This window comes from Equus asinus, chromosome 21, assembly GCF_041296235.1.
Source record: "Equus asinus isolate D_3611 breed Donkey chromosome 21, EquAss-T2T_v2, whole genome shotgun sequence".
Taxonomy (NCBI): Eukaryota; Metazoa; Chordata; class Mammalia; order Perissodactyla; family Equidae; genus Equus; species Equus asinus.
In genome coordinates, this window is record NC_091810.1 from 42,065,158 (window position 1) to 42,080,492 (window position 15,335).

Here is a 15,335-nt window from a genome sequence, read left to right on the forward strand (position 1 = left end):
ACTCCTACATCACTATTCATCTCTTAAAAAATGTGGACATCGTCCTATGTAACTTTAATTCCATTATTACACCTAATACAATGAACTGATTCAAATAATACTCATTTTTCCTTAGAGGATTTTAAAATTACACCTCTATCCTCTTGCAATCACAACCCTATCCTGCTCTCTCTCACTTCCTACTGTACTATACGCTTATTTTTTATGATTATCACTTATCTTATTAGATAAGCCCTCATTAGACTACAAACGCTACGCAGGCAGCAACCTTTGCTTTGCTCTCTGACATATCCCTGGGCCTAGAACAGTGCCCGGCAGAGCCTAGATGGCTCAACAAACCCTCGCTGAATGAACGAGTTTATGAATAACTTAGGATAGTCTGCATAAATATCTGAATGCAATATAACAAGATAAAATAAATTAAAAATAAATAGGAAAAAGGAGATGAAATGAAAATAAGAGTAAGAGGAGGCCCGTAGTGAGGGTGGAAAGAGAACAGACCTGTGAGACCCCCTTACTTAACAGACCTGGCTCACCATTTGGCTCTGAGCTTCCTAGCAAGCAAGGCAAAGAAGCAAACTTTATTCATTTAACACATATTTATTGGGTGGTCATTATGTGCCAGGCACTGTATTAGGAACTGGGGGATACAGTAGAGAACAGGACAAATATGGTCCCTGCTCTATTGGAATTTATATTTTAGTGGGAGAGAGACAGATAATACATCCTTATAAATCCAGACAGTGATCAATGGTAGGAGGAATATAAAACACTGACAATAGTCTTGGTGAGGGCTGGTTTAGTGGGGTGGTCAGGGAAGGCTTCTCTGAGGAGGTGACAGTTGAGACATATAGTGGTTTGAATTGTGGCTCTGAAAAGATATGTCCATCAGGAACCTCAGAATGTGACCTTATTTGGAATAAGGGTTTTTGTAAACATAGTAGGTAAAGACCTCAAGATGAGATCCTCCTAGATTAGGGTGGGCCCTATATTCAATGGCAAATATCCTTATAACAGACAGAAATGGAGAAGACACAGAAACACAGAGAGAAGAGGGCCAAGATAGAGGCAGAGATCCCAGTTAGGAAGCCCCAAGCCCAGGAATGCCAAGGGTTGCCAGCAGCCACCAGAAGCTAGGACAGTGGTACGGAACAGATTGTCTCTCAGAGGCTCCAAGAGGAACCGACTCTGTCAACACCTTGACTTGGGACTTCTGGCCTTCAGGACTGTAAGAGAACACACTTCTGTTGCTTTAAGCTGCCAAGTTTGTGATAATTTGCTATGGCAGCCCTTGGAACTTAACACAAGACCTGAATGATGAGAAGAAGGTGGCGGTGGGAAGATTTGGTAATAGAGTCTTCCAGGCAGAGGGAACAGCATGTGCAAAGGCCCTGAGATATGATTAATTACCTCAGTGGTTCTCAGCCCTGGCTGCACATTGGAATCATCAAGGGACTCAAAAAAACTTCTGAAGAACAATTGAACCAGAAGTTCTGGAGGTGGGGCCCAGACATCAGTATTTTTGAAAAGCTCCCCAGATGATTCTAACTTGCAGACAGGAGTCTACCACTGAGTTCCATGATTCACAATCTCCACAAGGCAAAATAAACTCATAAAAAATTAAACTATTAAATTAAATTATTAAGCTGAAACTATTTCTGGCCCCTGGTACCCCTGGGAAGCTTTGCCCAGACCCAAGCTGTGAGGCTGTTCAGGCTATCACACACAACCGTACAACTGTGGTGGATTAAGAAAATAAATGAATAAGACCCAATTTTTGGCTAATCCCATCAAGAGAAGGAGTCTATTTTTTCCCCCTTAAATCTAGGTTTGGCCTTATGACTTCCTTTGGTCAACGGATCCTTAGCAAAAGTGATGCAAGCAGAGGCTGGAAAAGTGCTGGGGCATTGGGGTCATTTGTGTTCTCTTGCTGCTGGGAACCCTGAGACCACCAGGTGAACAGGCCTGGGCTGGTCTCCTGGAGGAGGACAGGCCACATGGAGAGAGGCCCAGATGCTCCCCCTGCCCCAGACTAGAACTGCCCAACCAACACACCAGATGGTGAAAAATATTACCTATTTTTCTTGAAAGCCTCTAAGTTTTGGCGTGATTTCTTACACAGCACAGGCTAACTGATACAACTATCTTTGATTTTTTCCTAAATGAGGACTGGGGACCTTTGCCATCAAAATAAAGAGTTGTTTCTTCTTAGAGTAACACAGTTATAAGTTTCATAAAGCTGTTTCTTTATTGTCCTGAATTGGGTGATGGCATCTGTCGAAGTGAACTCTGGGGCCGGGGGCAGGCAAGACCCAGTCTTTGGGGCCAGCCCGGCGGCACAGCGGTTAAGTTTGCACATTCCACTTCTCGGCAGCCTGGGGTTTGCCGGTTCAGATCCTGGGTGCAGACATGGCACAGCTTGGCAAAAGCCATGCTGTGGTAGGCGTCCCATATATAAAAAAACGTAGAGGAAGATGGGCATGGATGTTGGCTCAGGGCCGGTCTTCCTCAGAAAAGGGAGGAGGATTGGTGGCAGCTGGCTCAGGGCTAATCTTCCTCAAAAAAAATAAATAAGTAAATAAATAAAAGACCCAGTCTTTGCCCTTCTGGCCGTGGAAGCACCTCCTCCCCTCACCTGTACCCACCACCTCTCCCGCCCTTACTTCCCTTCTTATTAAAAACCAAGGAGATATACAAATATTGAACCATTATGTTGTACATCTGAAACTAATGTAATGTTCTGTCAGTTATATCTCAATTTAAAAAAAACAAACAAAAAACCAAGGAGAGTCCTTCCTTGGCTACCATGTTTTCCAATCTAAGTATCAAAAGAAAGGTCTCAGGTATATGTTGGGTGGCACTTCCGGGTGAAAAAGGCAGTCAGGACACACACATCTGGATATCAAGCTGTTGAGATTTCTTGGACATTTGGAAGATTTATGTGGGTAATGAGAGATAATTTTTGAAATCAGGATAGTTCCAGAAAACTGGAGCTGGGCAGCTGCTGGAAGTATGGGGAACTGCTCTTCCACATTCCTCTGGATCTGGGGAGCACAATTAATTTAGCACGTGGGTAGAGACCAGCTCAACCCCCCTCCTTCCTCCCTGAGGCATTCTAGTTTCTCACCCACCTGAGAGATTCATGCTGCCTGCAAGGAGACCTCTGGAATAACCGGGCCCAGGGGCACAGCTGGGTTAACCTCTTCCTGACCTGCTGGGCATTGGGCTGGAAACCAGGTGGGAAGATGACTTTGCCCATATGGGACACGTGGAACTTCCTGAGAGGCCACCATATGCCCGGCACCACAATGACGCTACTGCCAACCTCCCAATTCCCCCAGGACCCCAGTTTTACAGATGAGGAAGACGAGGTCAAAGAAGTGAACTGATGTGCCCCAAGTCTAACAGCAGTTAGTAATGACGGTAGCAACAAAAGTAAGCCTAGTAATAATGCAATAATAGCACAGTAATAATAGCAATAATGATACCTTGTGTTGAGCTCTTCTGGGTCAGCCTCTACCTAATTTACATGTATTCACTCATTTAACCCTCGCCACATCCCTGTGAAGAAGGTCCTGTTAGGAACCCCATTTTACACTGACGGGAAGCAGGGCACACACATAGAAGGACACTTATCCGAAGTCACACATCTAGAAAGTGGAGGGAGAGCTCAAACCCAAATGTGGCTGACCGTAAAGCCTCTGGTCTCTTTGGGGTCACTTTCACCATAGGAATCACTTAGAACAGCAGCAAACATTCACGCAGCGCTCTCTGTCGGTTCTGACTTACGCTGGAGCCCTGCCTGCATTATCTCCCGGAGTCCTCACCACAAGCCTGTGCAGTAGATGTTGCTCTGTGCCCTAGTTTCCTCTCCTACAGAAAAAGGCTGGCCACGAGGATTAAGTGAGTTACTTCTTATGCATCACACAGGACAGAGCCAGGCACACAGGAAGCACTTAGGTAAGTCTTATTCTCACTACTTTTATTACTAAGATAGCAGCCCCAAATCTCTGTGGCTTATCATGACAATAGTTTATGTCTGGCTCACATCATGGTCCTGTGCAGGTCAGAGAGGTGGACCAAGGGCTCTGCCCACAGAGTCATTCAAGGGCCCAGGCTCCTTCTACCTTGTAGCTCCACCTCTTCCAAGTTCTCTAAATCCTCTCAGCTGAGTCAGCAGGAGAGGGAAGGGGGCGTGAATCATGTGTGGGAGGTTTATCTGGGCCAGGCCTGGCAGTGGCACTTATGACTTTTGCTCACTTTCCATTGGAGTCACATGGTCACTCAGCACAACAAGGGGGGGTCTGGAAAATGCATTCTGGCTGGTGCCCACGAAGAAGAGGAGAACATGGATATAGTGAATACCTTGAGGTTTTGCCACACTATTACCCATCTTACCCAAAGCCACCCACTTACCTGTGGACCCAAGCCTTACGAGTGGGTGGTGACTGTGGAGCCCCTGGCATTCCCCTGTGCCACAGTTCAGTGGCTCCCGTGGCTACCTCATGTCGTCCACATACTTTCCTTTCCCATGGCCCAACATATTTCCCCTCATCCAGAAGAGGGGCCCGAGGTGGAAGGCACAGCCCTTGCTCTAATCAAGCCTTTCATAACGAGCCCAAGCATCCGGTTTGAGCAAGGGGCTGCGTCTAGCCGCTGCCCACCACAACACACAAGGAGCTCATGACGGCCAGTCTGTCTAGGGTTTCCAGGGGAGCCTGAAATCCCTTGTGCTCCGTCTCCTAATGGATGAGAGCAGAGAGCCCTCCCTATGGGACCTAATGCAGGGCCCCGAACAGATCCTGAAGGTCATCTTAAATCAGGCAGAGGAGAGTGGATGCCCCTCAACAGGATGGAGGCAGAAAAGCCTGGGGGTGGTGGAGAATGGAAGTCAGCTGGACCCAGTGGGAGACCCAGGCCTGGGTCACCTAAAATAGAAATATACTGAGAGCTAACATGTAGGGGCATTTACCATGTGCCAGGCCCGCTACATGGATCGTGCCCTTCAGTCCTCATGGCAACCTAATGAAGGACATGCTATTAGTACCCCCATTTCAAAGAAAGGAAAACTGAGGCACACAGGGAGGCAGTGTCACTTGCTTGATTAAGGTCAGGTAGCTGGAAACAAGCAGAGTTGAGACCGGAGCCCTGCTGTATCTGAGGGTAAACCCTGTGTTCTTATATACCCCACAGACTCCGCTGCCTCCCCGGGGCTGGGGGCTGGCCCCCCGCAGGGCCTAACAGCCAGGAAGGCACAAGCGGGCGCTAGACTTTCCTGCCTCTGGGAATAAAGGAGAGAGTCTCAGGCTCAACATCACCATGCTTCTTTTCCTCATATTTCCGGATTTCGTATCTCGTCAGTTATAAGGAGCACATTTTCCACCTCTGCAACTGGGGCAATAAATCTCACAATTGCTGTCAGCAAGGCAGCAGTCATGATAAAATTGTCGTTGCCTAAGAAATATCTTGATCTATTTACTCAGCTATAATTTTCCCTTTATGTACACATAGATGATATATGGGACATGATAAAGGAATATTTCCAATGGGAAAAAGAGGAACATCCTAAGTGATAGGAGCTTTCTATCAGTTTAGTGGCAGTTTTTTCCTTCTTAGTGGCACATGAAATGATCATGTGTTCTTATGATCCCACCATCTTGGAGTCAATGAAACACAGCACGTCACGAGCATCTGACTCCCAAGAGTGAGAACAGCTGATGGCACTGAGCACTTTCCAGGCTTTACACTCACTGGCCAATTATAACCCAGATAATTACTACCTAGATATTATTATTTCCATTTTACCAATGAGGAGACAGAGGCACAGAAAAGTCAAGTAACTTTCTCAAGGTCACCCAGCCAGTGAGAAGCAGAGGCAAGACTTGGCCAGCAGCAATTTCACACCAGAGCCTGGGTGCCAACCACTGGCCCATCCTGCCTTCCACTCAGTGAGTGAGGAGAAACACTGGGGTTATCATTTCCATTTTTAACACCTGGTGGGGTGATGTGTCAGTCTATCAGCTTACTGCTTATTGGGCACCTACTGCGTGCTGAGTAAGCCCTGTGCTGGGGGCTACGGGGAATCCCAGTGAAAAGGCCCCAGGCCTCCCAGATGATTCTAGATGTAAAGAACTTTCACTCATCCCACTAATAACTTAAAAATCCAGAGGCTGGCCCGGTGGTGCAGTGGTTAAGTTCACACATTTCGCTTCAGTGGCCCGGGGTTCGCCGGTTCAGATCACAAGTGTGGACCTAGCACCACTTGTCAAGCCATGCTGTGGCAGGAATTCCACATAAAACAGACGAAGATGGGAATGGATGTTAGCTCAAGGCCAATCTTCCTCAGCAAAAAGAGGAGGATTTGAGGTAGATGTCAGCTCAGGGATAACCTTCCTCAAAAAAATAAAAAAATAATAAAAATAAAAATCCATGTAATGGTCACAGATTATTTTGGTGCAAGCTGGGTACTTTAAGTGCTAGTATGAGCAGAAAGGAGGGGCTCAGCCAGTGAGGCAATCCAGTAGGGCTTCACAGAGGTGGTGGCTTAAACCTACAGACCTCTTCCAAGGCTTTGACCAGGATCCAACAGTGCAGCTGCCCTCCTGGGAGATCAGAAGGCAGACTGTGCAGGGAGGCGGTGCTCTTGCCCACAGTCTGCTTTGCCCCTTCCTGGCTGTCCCAGTCAGCACTTGAGCCCAGACTTGGCCCTGCCTCTCCTCCTGAGCCAAGCAGGCTATGAGTCAGGGGAACACAATGTCTGGAGCTTCCTGGGAGCAGCCTGGCTGCTGTGTGCTCTCTGGGCAGGGACAGTCACCATGTCTCAGACCCTCACAGAGAGGGTGGCTTCTCCACACAGAGCGCATTGGCTCCTCCTCGGCTGGCCTGGACCCAGGACTTGCCAGTTCACGCTCGCTGATCACTCGTGCAGCTCTGGATCAAGCCCTAGATCAATCATTTACCAGCGTGACGTCAGCTCACCCTGCTCAGCCTCAGTTTCCTCTTTTCTAGAATGGGGATGTTAACAGTACTGACTTTGCAGCATTTGGGGAGGATTCAGAGACAAAGCCTGCAAGCCCTGTGCTCAGCACAGAGCTTGACAGCTAGTGAGCGCTTGGGAGTGGAGGCTGCTTGGTCGGGGCCAGCACTGTGCTGATGCTGAGCGCGGTGGGAGATGCCTGCAGGGGCCAGACAGTCAGCGCTCAGGTGCCTGGGAGGAGGCGGACAGTTTACCTTCTCTGAGCCTCAGGTGAGGCCTCTGTAGAATGGGGATAAGAGCTGGAGGGGCTGCCTCATGTTGTCAGGATTCAGTAACACAGACGATGCATGCAGCAGGTCCTCAAAAAATGGCAGACTCTGGGACGATCTTGTTCAGCTCTGGCAAAACCCTTCCAGTTGCCTCCATTTTTCAGAAAGGGACAAAGCACAGAGAGGTGGAGGACTTACCCCAAGTCACACAGCGGGAAGGGGTGGAGTGAGGCCTCACTGAGGGTCCTCAGGCTGCACCACCAGCTCCCTGAGGGGCCTGATGAAGAAGCAGTGGGTGCTGATGAGAATGCTCAGGCCGGGACAACCGCAGTCAGCACTCCCTGTCTAGCACAGCCACTGACTCAGTCTTCCTCTATATGGCCGCCCCGCCCGGAGTGGGAGGGGCACCAGCCCTGTGCATGCAAGCTCTGCTATGTGTGCCTTGGGGGAAGGGCTGCCCCCAGCCCCTAATGGGAAGAGGGACCACGAAGCAAGTTGTGTGTCTCCCACATTATTTCTCCGAAGCCTCATAACCACCTACAGCATGTATCAGGTGTCATTAGCCCCACTTTCGACAGGAGAAATCCAAGTCCAGAGGGGTTCAGAAATCTGCCCAAGGTCACACGGTTTGGACATAGCAGGTCAGGATTCTAACTGACCAGAAGGGCTGGAGCGGTGGGAAAGACGATACTAAACCTGGAGACCTTGGAGTCAGGCAGCCCTCAGAAGGGGTCTGAGAGCATGGTGGGCCCACGGAGCATCCTTAGAGCAGACCCTTGCATAGTCACATTGGCTGGAAGGGGAAAAACAAGGGAAGGAGCAGGAAACTCTGTGTGGAGTTACTGTGTGTCTTCCCAGATCCCCTGTCCCTTACCACGCCAGTGCCCGCTGTCCAACTTTCAACCGCCAGCACCTGCTTTCTCTGAGTCGCTAGGGCCCACCCTGTGCCACCCAGCAAGCCTGATGTGCCCTGGAATCAACACCCTCTCCATCCCAGCAGCCCTCAAACAGACTGACGGGAGTTGATGCATCCATACCCCAGCTCCCTGGTTCTTCAGTCCGCCTGTGCCATAGTGCTTCCCAGGGTTCCCCTGTGGTACCTGTGGTACCCAGGAGCCCACAGTGATAACCTGCTCCTTATCAGTTGCCTCCTCCTCCCTGTCCCACCTCCCTACTCCCCTACTCTTGCTTCCTGAGACCCTCATCTCAAGATCTGCTGCTCCTGGGACCATCTAAGCCAGTCTTCTCAACCCAGGGTGATTTTTGCCCCCAGGGACATTCGGCAAGGTCTGGAAACATTTTTGATTGTCACAATGAAAGCAGGGGGACTTGCTACTGGCTTGTAGTGGGTAGAGGCCAGAGATGCTGCTAAACATCCTACAATGCCCAGAACAGTCCCGAGCAACACAGAATTATCTGGCCCAAAATGTCAATGGTGCTGAGGTTGAGAAATCCCTGACTAAACTAAGACACTGAGTGGTCCTTCCTGGTGATCGCCCTCTAGCATCTTTGGCCTGACAGGAATGGCCCAGCAGGGCCTGGGTGTGGAAAGGCTGGACGGGTGGGGAGCTAGCCCCTGGGGTCGCGTGGCTTTTGCCTGCCTCTTCCCCTTCCACCTCCCACCAGTTCCTGTGGTTCCACTGCTGTCCCGGCCCCCAACAAGATCCAGGACAAGGATGAGCATGCAAGGCCAGGCTTGGCCAATCAGAAATCCCGGCCCCAGACCATGGTGATTGGTTCAGAGGTGGCATGTGACTCAAGAGAAGCCAATCAGAATTTTCTCTGGGACTTTTCTGCCAGAGACTCTCCCTTTCCATTAGGGTAAGTGAGCTGGCAGGACACGAGCCTGGGGCATCTGGCAGGCATGTAGAGAACAACGTCAGACCTGACGAGGAGGCAGAGAGCTGACAAATAGATGGCTCAGTGACATGAGTCAAAATCTTCCCTTTTTTGGAATTGCTTTTCAGTCTTGACTAACAGGGCCCTGGCTCTCCCACTGGGCTGGGAATTTCCTGTTCTTTTATCTCGTCATCAAGCACCGGCCTCCTCCCCATTCCAAGAGCCTGGAGAGGAGGCCGCCCACCACGGGGTCCCCCACCTGCTCGTTTATGAACTCAGGTTACTCACCTGCTGTCTGGCCCTCATCCAGTCACTCATCACATCACACAGATGAGGGAACTGAGGGTGGGGAAGAGCCACGTCCACCTGGTAGGATCCCCTGGGGCAGTGGTCTCTTTGGGCGCCTTTGAGGACCCAACATATGCTGTGGATAGCTCCCCAGGGGGTTCGAAAAACTCCTCATGCCCAGCCCCTGCCCTGCCCAACATCTATTTTGGTTTTTCAAGGGAGTTGTCTGTGAATTTTGGATTGGACTTGAATCCTGAATCTGCTGCTTCCTGGCTGAGCAAACCTGAACAACTTACTTCCTCTCTCTGAGCCTCAGTTTCCTCATCTGCAAAACGTGGACAGGGATACCACACACCCCCCCCCCACCCCAGGGTTGTTACTGGGGTGAAGATGACAGGAAAGAGTATAGGCAAAGCCCTTAGTTTAGTGTCCAGCCCTTAGCAGACAGTCCACACTTTAGGGGAATAATAATATTCTGGAAATATTTTGTTTGAAAGATAAAGAGGAGACGCCCTGGGCCACCCCTCCCATCCTAAACTAGCAGGGTGAGGAATCCTCCTCTCCATGGAGGGCTGTCAGGAGGTGGGTGTGGAGGCTGGACACACTCCCACTGGGCCCTCCCTCCGCTGGCCAGTTGGAGCTTGGCAGTGCAGGGCCTAGCGTTTGCAGGCTCTCCCCGCTTCCTGGCCCACCCAGCCCCCCACCCCCGTGAGTCAGCCCCACTCCTTAAGCTTCAGCGAAACACACAAGTCACTTCCTGGCGGCCCCAAACAAAGGCCTAGAACTCACAGTGCAGGAACTGGCCCCTTATCGCTCCTCAGGCCTGATAAGAAGGGCAGGAGGGTCTGAGTCAGCCAGGAGTAGCTGTTTCATGACTCTGCCCTGGCCTCCATCCTGCTCCTGGCCCAATCTGGGGGTTCAGAGCCCTCCCTCGGCTTCTCCTTTCTCCCGGACAGTCAGGCTGCCCTGCGGGTCCACCATTCAGCCCTCGGGCACCACGTCCAAAAGAAACCAGCTAAAAGTTCTCTGGGAGGAGCAGCAGGCCAGGCGGTGGAGCACTCCCTGCAGTTTATCAGATAGGCAGGGTCTTCTGGGTCCCAGGGAGCGGGCAGCGGACAGGAACAGTGTGAGGGAGGGAAAAGGTGAAGGGAGGGGCGGGGCCACGCCCTCCTTCTGGAGAACTCCACGGGGAGGAGCTGCGGCTGCAGCCTCCTCAATGGCCCCGAGCCTCCCAGCTGGTGTGACTTTGGACCAGTGTCTCTCTATCTCTGTTCTCCTCTGTAAAACAGCCTGAGGCCACCTGTCAGGCAGCCAGGGGAGAAGAAAGCCTGCAGAGTGTGGAAATGCCCAGTAGGTGCTTGAGCCATTTGCTCTGTGAGGGGCTTTTCTAGGGGACGGTCTTTTGGTTGTTTCTCTGGTCTGGGTCAAGGGAAAGGGCCTGGGTTGGGGGGAAATGAGGCCAGGCCAACCCGGATTTTCCAATTGTTCCCGGCTGCATGTTTGCTCCTTGGACTGGCAGGAGGAAATTCTCCGCACAAAGACAGGAAGGCAGAGGTGCTGTGTGGCAAAGGCAGGGCTCATGGTGGGGCCTGGTATGATCTGAGGACTGCAGCAGCACCTGGAGAGCCGGGCGAGGGAACCACAGCAGAGGCTCCGGCACCACTCCAAGGCGTCAACTCGAGATGTCACAGAGGGGAAAACTGAGGCCCAGAGTGTGGACCTACCCTAGGTCACATAAAGGCCATGGCTTCCAATTCGGGTTCCCCTCCAGAGTACCTAGAAGATGGGAATCCCTCACCAATTGCGGCTTTCGGAGAATTTATTTTATATATACATATACACACTTAAACAGCTTTATCAAAGAGGAATTTATATGCCATGCAATTCACCCACAGTAAGCACATTTTTTTCCTGCTTCTTCCCCTCAAAGATCGCCCAGTACATGGTTATATATTCTAGTTGTGAGTGCCTCTGGTTGTGGCACGTGGGACACCGCCTCAGCATGGCCTGATGAGTGGTGCCATGTCTGCGCCCAGGATCTGAACCAGCGAAACCCCAGGCCACCGAAGTGGAGTGCACGAACTTAACCACTCAGCCACGGAGCGGCCCCAAAGTACATTGTCTGATGAGTGAATTTACACAGCAGTTCAACCACCAACACAGACCAGTTTTCGAACACCTCCATCACCCTGCCCATCTGCAGTCAATTCCACCCTCGACCCCAGGCAACCACTGGTCTGCTTTCTGTCTCTATAAGTTTGCTTTTTCTAGAAATCCCCACCCTCTTAAAAAAAAAAGAAAAAAAAAGTAAAAAACCCAGGAAGAACGCTGCTCTTGCCCAGGCCTGAAAAGGGGAAGACTTTGAGGGCAAAGAGGATGTGCCTGTGAGGGGACCTGGAGAGTGCAGGGCCCGAACCCTCCAGGCCCAATTCAGAGAACTCTCAGATGAACTTAGGGTCAGAGAGGCCTGGGTGGGGAGGGGCCTTTGCGGCCCTACGAGCCCCATGCCTTCATTTCACAGGCAATAATCAAAGCGGCAGCAGCCGTGGTTACTACTCAGCGCCTGACCTGGCCACATGCCTGTTCCCCCTGGTGACCACCTGAGAAGGGAGGACAGGTCTGGATGCAGATGACACAAGGTCCCCACTTCCCAAGGACCAGTGCATGAGGTGCTCACTAAGGGCAGGGAGGTCTCACCCATGCAGCTCGGATGGTGAAGGCCAGGCCTAGCGTCCGTTTAGGCCTCTGCCCTGCCCTGTGGGGTCCAAGGAGGCCTCTCTCAGGCCTGGCCAGTTCTAGTTCTAGCCAGAAAGTTCTTGTTTCTGACTTTTACCTCCAGGTCCAAAACCCCCCTTACAGCTCACCACGGGATACGAGTGTTCAAAAGGCAATGGCCAGTTGCACCAACTGGGGAAATCACCTTCCAAACTAGACCCAGAGTAAGCAGACAAAAAAGAGCTCATTCACACAAGCAGGGCAAGTTTGGAAGTGAGGCTGGGGGCTGGGCTGGCCTTTGCCTACAAATCACCTTGGCAGGTGAAAAGAGAGGCTGCCTTTGTCCTAATCAGGAACTTGCCATGTTTTCTGAGACTGGAGGGAGACTACAAATTCCCTTTTTCTGCAATGACCAGGCTCCGAGGGAAGGGAAACTTTCCAGTATAGGCAGGACAGCCTTTCTCACCCGCAAAAAAATCAATGCAGCGAGTCTGTGAATGGGAGTGATGAGGATAATAATAATAATAATGATAATATCAGTAAACATTTACTCAGAGCTTCATATGTACTGTTCTCAGTACTATGTCATGGGGTATGTACCATTATTACCTCCATTTCACAAATGAGGAAGCTGAGGCCCAGAGAGGTGAAGAAACGTCGGGAGTCACACACAGTGGGAGTGGAGCTGGGAGCTGACCCCTGGAAGTCGGCTCCATGTATGCCCCAGGCAGAACTAACTTCACCATGGAGATGCCTTGCCGTCCCCTGAGCCTTGTTAACAGGCTGGCACTCAATCCTAGAAGACCAGAGACCCATCAAAGCCGACAGCAAAGCTGCCGGTGCCTCTGCTCTTTCCAGTACTCCAAACTGCCCCTGTGAAGCCAGGGGTCTGTGATGCTGAGTAATGAGAAATGAGTTTGGTAAGGTAGCTGTTACAAGTTGAACCGTGTCCCCCAAAAGATGCTCAAGTCCTAACCCCCTGGTACCTGTGATGCGACCTTACTTGGAAATAGGTTCTTTGCAGATGCAATCAAGTGAATCACAATTGGTTTAGGATGCAACTGGCTTAGGATGCAATTGGATTAGGATGGCCCTGAACCCAATGACTGGCGGCCTTGTAAGGAGAGGGAGATTTGGAAATTAGAGATACACATAGAAGGAAGAAGGCCACGTGATTCCAGGGGCAGAGATTCCAGTGATGTGTCTACAAGCCAAGGGATGTCAAGGATTGTCAGCCACCACCAGCCGCAAGGGGAGGGGCCTGGAACAGATTCTCCCTCACGGCCTCCAGAGGGAACCAACCCTGCCTTGATTTCTGACTTTTGGCCTCATAAACTGGGAGAGAATAAATTTCTGTTGTTTTAGGCCATTCATTTGGTGGTAATTTGTTATGGCAGTCCTAGCAAACTAATATAGTCACTGTCTCAAATGTCTTCAACGAGCTTTGTCATTTTGCTGATTCCCTCATTAATGAGTTAAATAAATCTTTGACATGTGTTCACTACTGACTTGTATGAGAACCTTTTTGAAAATTATACTTTGTCACAGCATAGACCCAGAGCTGTTGCTTCAGCTTACTCTGCCCACTGTCCAGGAAGCAGTGTCCCCCCACCGCCCATCCCTCTGTCCCAGGCACTGGGAAAATCTAGGCTGAGCCCCCAGCTCCCCATGGAGGGCAGGCCACCTCAGATGGTGGGAGGAGGAAACAGCCCTCTCAGCCTTGGTCTTTTTTAGCAGCTGGAGGGCAGAGCCCACCTGGTGACAGAAAACTGAGAGGTGGAGGGCTAGGGAAGGGGTGACCCTTTCAAACCTAGCCACATCTGAGGAGTAGGGCAGAGAAAATACTTGTAAACCCATGCCAGAGGTGCTGGGGGCTCAGTGACATGAAGCAGACGGCCAAACAGCCCACTGAGGACAGTGAGGTCATTTTGAGGCTGACTCACTCAGATTGGCAGAGAAGAGTATCCAAGGAGGAAGTCAGCTCCCCCTGAACCAGAAACAAGCAGGGTGCACAGGGTGGGCCTGGGAGCGGGAGGCCTCGCCCTTCATCCCGGTGCTTCCTGTAGAAGGCCCAGGCGTTAACAGGTCTCCTTCCTCAGGACACCTTCAGAGCTGAGGCATGTGGTGAGATGCGGGCGGGGCAGCAGGCTGGCTTTGAATCTCCTCTCCCTCATTTACTCACTGTGCGATGAGGAGCAAGAATCTGACCACCAGTTTCCTTATTTGGAAAACTCCCACTGGTTCCCAGGAGGCCTCGATGGACTCAGGGATGAGAAGGCACCTAACACAGGGCCTGGCATGAAACTGGCACATAAATGCTAAAAAAAAATTAACAATAAGTCATCCTCAAATGCAACTCCCTTGTCTTTTTTGAGGAAATTGCTCTGAGCAGGAGGGGGGGAGGTGGAAGCAACGTAAGTAATATTTTTTCCCAAAATAAAAAATATCTTTTAATCTAAAAGAAATTCTCGTATTCTACTAATTCTAAGATGCACATTTTTTTCACATTTTAACATCTCAAAAACCCAAATGTGTCTTACTATTTGGTGACATGTTGTAGTTTAATTCATAGCAGTTTTCCTTCATGGCAGTAAATAAAATAATGGTGTCTTTCAGTCAGCGGCATCTTAGACTTATGAATTGTGGTCTAAAATTGATACAGGCTCATTGTACAGTGTAGACACACGGAAGTATCCATAATAAAGGTTCCCCCAAATTCCATTCTCCAGAGAACACCCCACCCTACAGACAGACCGCTTTGTGTGAAATTGCACGTTTCTGTTTTGATTCTCTTAATTGCCCAGCAAATCTTCTCAGACCAGTCACCCACACGTCCTCCAGTTCACCAGAGTCAAATTAATGCTCACATACAGACGGCAACACGTTACAAATTTGGATTTCATGATCAGACACCTTCCCCACTCCCACCCCACGTGGCCAGCACCTCCCCTGCTGCCCAGCCCTGTCTGCAGCACGGTGCCCTGTGCCGACCAGAAGGTGTGTGGCCGAGGGAGCCGATGACTTAAGCCTTTTATAGAACGTATGTGCAGTGTGGTTTGTAGTTTTATTACTTGCAAGTGACAAACATCAGGGAGGTGTGGGGCCTGAAGAGGGAAAGCAGTGGGAAATCAGAAACGCACGTCTTATGCAAGGACAGGCTTTTTTAACCATGATATCATTTAGCAGAGCCACCAGGAGCCCTCACACTCAGCTCTACGCCAACTTAACCAAATTGGGAAGAAGGAGAC